Source organism: Ranitomeya variabilis, chromosome 7 (assembly GCF_051348905.1).
Source record: "Ranitomeya variabilis isolate aRanVar5 chromosome 7, aRanVar5.hap1, whole genome shotgun sequence".
Classification (NCBI taxonomy): Eukaryota; Metazoa; Chordata; class Amphibia; order Anura; family Dendrobatidae; genus Ranitomeya; species Ranitomeya variabilis.
Window position 1 is genome coordinate 236,757,303 of NC_135238.1, and position 6,834 is coordinate 236,764,136.

Below are 6,834 nucleotides of genomic sequence, written 5' to 3' on the forward strand. Positions count from 1 at the left end.
TTTTGAACCCAGTTTTTTGTATTGGGATCGCTCACACCAGTCCGGACACCAATTGTTGCAACTGGGCAGGTTCAGGTGCCGGTCCGGGGACCAGATCACAATGTTTCATGCATAGTCTAAAAGCCTGATAAACATTGATACATTTTTGTATCGGTTGTGATACATTGAGTTTGCATTGTGCTAAAAGCGGAGCCTGGTGGAACTAATGTAGTGAGCCCAGCCTCATGAGGCTGGTCTACTTGCTTCGAAATCCATGTTCAAATCTTTATACAATCCTGAAATAAATGAGCATTTTCTGAGCTCAGCTAGAGCTGAATTCATCATGTCAAAGTAAGTACTCCAGCTCCATCTGGTGATATCTATAATATAACGCTGGGAGCGTCACTCTGTCCAAAGCCTTTATAGACTGCGCAAGCGCCGGCACAGTCTGGACCCCACAGAGTGACGCTCCCAGGAGATCGCGGTATGCGTAAGCACTGAACGCACACTGCGATCTCCAACGGAGAAGCAGGGACGAGCCAGGAGGGTGAGTATGCTATATTCACCTGTCCCGTTCCAGTGATGCGCGCTGCTCCGTCCTCCACATCCTCTGCCTGTGGCGTTCAGTTCAGAGGGCGCGATGAGGCGCTTAATGCGCGCCGCCCTCTGACTGAACAGTCACAGCCAGAGGACCCGGAAGACGGAGCGGCGCGCTGCACTGGATCAGGGCCAGGTGACTACAGCAAGTGCCGGGGGCCTGAGCTAGCGGTGACTCCGGCACCTGACCCCCACAGCATGCTGGTATCCCCGCCTGCTCAGGCCCCCCAGCACTCGGCGCCCAGCGACGATAGGTGAGTATGTTATTTTTTTTTTTATTGCAGCAGCATACAGGGCATATAATCCTATGGAGCATCTTATGGGGGCCATCAACCTTTATGGAGCAGCGTATGGGGCATATGGATGGGAGCAGCAAATGACAGGATGGGTGCAGCACATGTCAAAATGGGGGCGCAGGATGGTAGCAGCACATGACAGAATTGGGGCGTAGGATGGGAGCAGCACATGACAGCATGGGGGCACAGGATGGGAGCAGCACATGACAGAATCGGTGCGCAGGATGGGAGCAGCACATGACAGAACGGGGCCGCAGGATGGGAGCAGCACATGACAGCATGGGGGTGCAGGATGGCAGCAGCACACGACAGCATGGGGGCGCAGGATGGGAGCAGCACATGACAGAATGGAGGCACAGGATGGCAGCAGCACATGACAGAATCGGGGCGCAGGATGGGAGCAGCACATGACAGAACGGGGCCGCAGGATGGGAGCAGCACATGACAGCATGGGGGTGCAGGATGGCAGCAGCACATGACAGAATCGGGGCGCAGGATGGGAGCAGCACATGACAGAACGGGGCCGCAGGATGGGAGCAGCACATGACAGCATGGGGGTGCAGGATGGCAGCAGCACATGACAGCATGGGGGCGCAGGATGGGAGCAGCACATGACAGAATGGAGGCACAGGATGGCAGCAGCACATGACAGAATCGGGGCGCAGGATGGGAGCAGCACATGACAGAACGGGGCCGCAGGATGGGAGCAGCACATGACAGCATGGGGGCACAGGATGGGAGCAGCACATGACAGCATGGGGGCGCAGGATGGGAGCACATGACAGGATGAGGGCTCAGGAAGAGAGTAGCACATGATAGGATGGGGGCGCATGATGGTAGCAGCACATGACAGGATTGGGGTGGAGTATGGGAGCACCACATGACAGGATTGGGGTACAGGATGGGAGCACGTGACAGGATGAGTGCTCAGGAAGACAGTAGCACATCACAAGATGGAGGCACACAAAACAGGATGGGGGCTACACATGACAGGATGGGGGTGCAAGATGGTAGCAGCACATGACAAGATTAGGGCACAGGATGGAAGCAACACATACCAGGATGGAGACCATATACCAGTATAAATGCTCGCTACCCGGGCGTAGAACGGGTTCAATAGCTAGTATTCATATATTGACAGTGGTTCTGGTGATGTATATTTATGTATTGACTAGATTGTGGCCCGATTCTAACACATCGGGTATTCTAGAATATGCATGTCCCCGTAGTATATGGACAATGATGATTCCAGAATTTGCGGCAGACTGTGCCCGTCGCTGATTGGTCGAGGCAACCTTTATGACATCATCATCGCCATGGCAACCATTATGACATCTACGTCGATACTGTGCCCATCGCTGATTGGTCGAGGCCTGGCGGCCTCGACCAATCAGAGACGCGGGATTTCTACGTCGATACTGTGCCCGTCACTGATTGGTCGAGGCCCAGGTGGCCTCAACCAATCAGAGACGCGGGATTTCCAGGACAGACAGAAAAACCCTTAGACAATTGTATATATAGATAGTGGTTCTGGTGCTGTATTCATGTATTGATAGTTGTTCTGGTGATGTATTCATGTACTGATAGTGGTTCTGGTGATGTATTACAGTTCTAGTGGCAAATTCATGTAGTGATGGTTGTTCTGGTGCTGTATTCATGTAGTGTTGATGATTTTGGTGATATAGTAATCACCAGAACCATAATCAGTGCATGAATACAAAATCAAAAGCATCATCAGTTCATTAGAGCATCAGAGCCATAGATAGTACATGAATATGGCACCAGAACCCTCATCAGTAAATTAATACTTCACCAGAACTACCATGAAAATGTCACCAGAACCACGATTAGTACATGAATGCATCACCAGGATCACCATCAGTATATGAATACATCAATAGACCCACTATCAGTACATGACTACGTCACCAGAACCACCTCAGTACATGAATATTTCACCAGAACCACAATAAGTACCTGAATACATGACCAGAACCAAAAGTACCTGAATACAAGAACCAAGCTTGTAACCCAAAGAAAGGAAAGCACGTGACACCCAAATGGTAAAAATTAACAAATGTTTCTTAGAGAATTAATTAACCCTGCTGTTCTGTTTAGATTTCACATACACTTGTACTGTTCCCGGTCATTTTTGACCGTCCTTATAAAATAATCATTTTTAGCTAATCTAAGTGGTTTTTTTAAACAGTTTTTGCACTATTATATTGCTTGTGAAGATGGTTGTTCAAATACCAGAAAAAAAAATAAATACAAAGCTTGTTTTATATTTTTTTTATATCCAAAAGGGAACATGGTATTTTTTCGATTTTTGTAAAAATTGATTATTTTTGCAGATAAAAAAAAAATCTTGATCTAAATGTTAACTATAAGTAATAATATCAAACATTATGTAGATATACTTTTTTCAAAGGCAAAAAAAAAAAAAAAGCTTTTTTCTCTATAAAATGGCAAAAAACGTTGTTTTTTATACACTTATACTGTTCCCGGTCATTTTTGACCGGACCTAACTATTTGTACCTAATTCAAGTGTTATTTGATTACCTGTTGCATTGTTTTACTGTATGTGAACATGGTTTTCAATAATCAGATGAAAAATTAAATCAAAAACTTTTATTTTTTGAATCAAATAAATTAACATTTTTTGCAATATTTGCTTCATATTGCACATAAAAACTTTTCTTTATTCTAAACTATATACAAACTTTTCAAAAAAAAAAAGTTTTTTTGTCAAAAACAAATGATAAATGCGATCAATGTATTACTTGCATTGTTCACATGTATAATTTACATGACGCTTGCACAAGTATTTTGCACATTTGCAACACATAATATTAGATTTATGGTTACTGGACGTTGGACAGAATGAGCATCTTTTTCGCTTGCAGCTGGTTGCGATGGTGGAAGCCGTTTCAGTATCAGTGGTGGTCGAAGCTGTTGGCTCGCCGTCTCCACCATGCTCTCGAATTTGTCGGGCCACTTTTTCTGCACTCTCATTTCTTGGATTTCGTGGCCGTGTTTTTACATATGGATTAGTGAGAGACTTCCCCAATTCCTCAATAAAAAGCCGTCGTTTGTGTAATTTTTTTTCTTGCCATTTGGGGTTTATTTCCCGACACAATACAAAGGCATTATAGGCAGATACATCGATCAGGTTGTAAAAGAGAATCATAGGCCACCTATTTGTTTTTCTTTTACATGTATACGTGCCTACAAGCTGGTCTAATGTGTCAACAGCACCTTTAGTGGCGTTATAGTGAAGAATCATGTCTGGCTTTCTGTCATCTCTCTCACTTATTTTTGCATCATGGTGCATGGTGCTCATGAGGATAACTTGTTTATTTTTTTTGGGAACGTACGACACTACCGTAGTGTCCTTTGTAAAATAAAACATTGAACTGTGTATGTCTCTCTTATTGAGGATACCCTGTGGAAGTTCAGGTTTATTTTTTCGTACAGTACCCAGCATAGTTATATTGTTTTTTTGTAACATCTGCCCCAATTGGTAGGATGTGAAGAAATTGTCACAGGTAACGTTTCTCCCTTTGAGTCCATGGGTCAAGTCCAAAACTACCCTCATGCCTTGGGTTTTTTCAGGTCTTTCTAGAGGGTTTTTTCCAATATATACTTGAACATTTGCAGCATATGATGTTTTACTGTCACACAGAGTCCAGATTTTTATACCGTATTTTGCTGGTTTACTTGGAATGTATTGCCTGAATGGGCACCTGCCTCTAAATGACACCAGCTGCTCATCAACAGTGACATTTTCTACGGTATTATAACATTTTGGGAGTATCTCGACCCATTTACTCCACAAATCCCTAATTGGGGCAAGTTTATCTGTGCTTCTTCTTTCAGATCTATCCGTTTTGTCATCAAACCGTAGAACTCTGGAAATTTCGTGGAATCTTTCTAAAGACATGGTGGCCCTAAATATATGGCGCCCCGTTTCCGAATTCCACAAACTTTTAGTGGACTCTCCATATGATTTGTATACTCCAGCTAATAGAAGTAACCCGATGTAAGCATTCATAGCCGTCACATCGAAGTTCTTCCATTTATCGCCATAAACCTTTTTTCCCTCAATGTTTGTCATTTGGATAAGTATATTTTGCATGGCTATATTTATGAATAATAGGAATGCCGATTGAATGTCATCAATTCTAGCAATTGCATATCTAGTGGGACCTGGAGTATCTGTGATGACATTTGATGAAGACCTTCTACCAGTCGGAGCAGGAGGCTGCAATTTCCAAACGACATCTTTGTTTTTTGAATTGATTTCTTGCGTCAGACCGGTTGTCGGGGTTTCCACATCAGATTCACCCTCAGAATCCGAGTTCTCGGCAATATCTTCATCCTCACTAATGTTGTCCTCCTCTTCGGAGACATTTTCAGGTGGGACATCCTCGTCTGTATCGGAGTCGTTTATAAACTCCTCCAATTCAGCTTGGGTGAAGTGTCTTCTTCTCATGCTGTAAGGCATCACTGTTGAATGAAAAAATAAAATATATCCATAAACAATGAATGAAAAAAAAAATCAAAACAATTTCGCAACAATACACACAATAACGTCCCGTCACACATTGAGATATGCCCTGTGATTATGGTGCTGGAGCGTCGCAAACAAAAATGAGGCATGCACTCATTCTATCACAGCAGTGAGAATATGTACTCATAAGCAGACATTGAGTCTACACAACCCTAATGCTAACCCCCTATCATCCATTCTATCACAGCAGTGAGAATATGTACTCATAAGCAGACATTGAGTCTACACAACCCTAATGCTAACCCCCTATCATCCATTTTATCACAGCAGTGAGAATATTGAATAATTTTAGAATAAAAGAATAATTTATCTGTAACATACCTGTAAAAATGGGACTTCAGAGCTCTGACGTCTGAACCTCTGCTCACTCTGTGTTGTCTCCAGCTGAACTGAAACTCTACACTGCTATGTTATCTGTCTACAGATAAGATCAGAGCAGACACCACCCTGCAGCAGGAAAAAGCTCACAGTACAACACTTTAGGTGAATTCTGCTTAGGGCTGACCCACACGTCCAGATAATTCCGGTACCGGAATAAATCGGTACCGGAGTTATCCGTGTCCGTGTGCCTGGGAACTCACGGAGGCCATACCTGCGGCACACGTGTGCCGCCCGTATGGCGAGTGGGTACCACACGGAGCGTGTGGTACCCACTCTGCATGGTGCTGAAGCTGCGATTCATATCATCCCTGCAGCAACGTTTGCTGCAGGGAAAATATGAAGAATAGTGTTTAAAATAAAGATCCATGTGTCCGCCGCCCCCCCACCCCCTGTGCGCCCCCCCCGCTGGTCAGAAAATACTCACCCGGATCCCCCCGTCGGCAGTCGCTCCTTCCTGGTCTGGCCGCGGCTTACTGTATGCGGTCACGTGGGGCCGCTCATTTACACTCATGAATAGGCGGCTCCGCCCCTATTGGAGGTGGAGCCACATATTCATGAGTGTAATCGGCCGCATACAGTAGGAGGCGCGGCCAGACCAGGAAGGAGCGACAGCCGACGGGGGACCCGGATAAGTATTTTCTGAACAGCGGGGGGGCGCACAGGGGGTGGGGGGGCGGCGGACACATGGATCTTTATTTTAAACACTATCATTCATATTTTCTCTGTAGCAAACGGTGCTACAGGGAAGATATGAATGGCGGCTTCAGCACCATGTGGGGGGGACAGCGCTTACTGTAGCGCTGTCTCCTGCACGCCACACGGACCCCAGACGGAGAATGTCCGTGTGAGGTGCGTGTTTTACACGGACCCATTGACTCTATTGGGTCCGTGTAATCCGTGCGCTCCCACGAACACTGACATGTCTCCGTGTTTGGCACACGGAGACACGGTCCGCACACGGTCCGCACAAAATCAATGACATCTGAACAGATGCATTGATTTTTATGG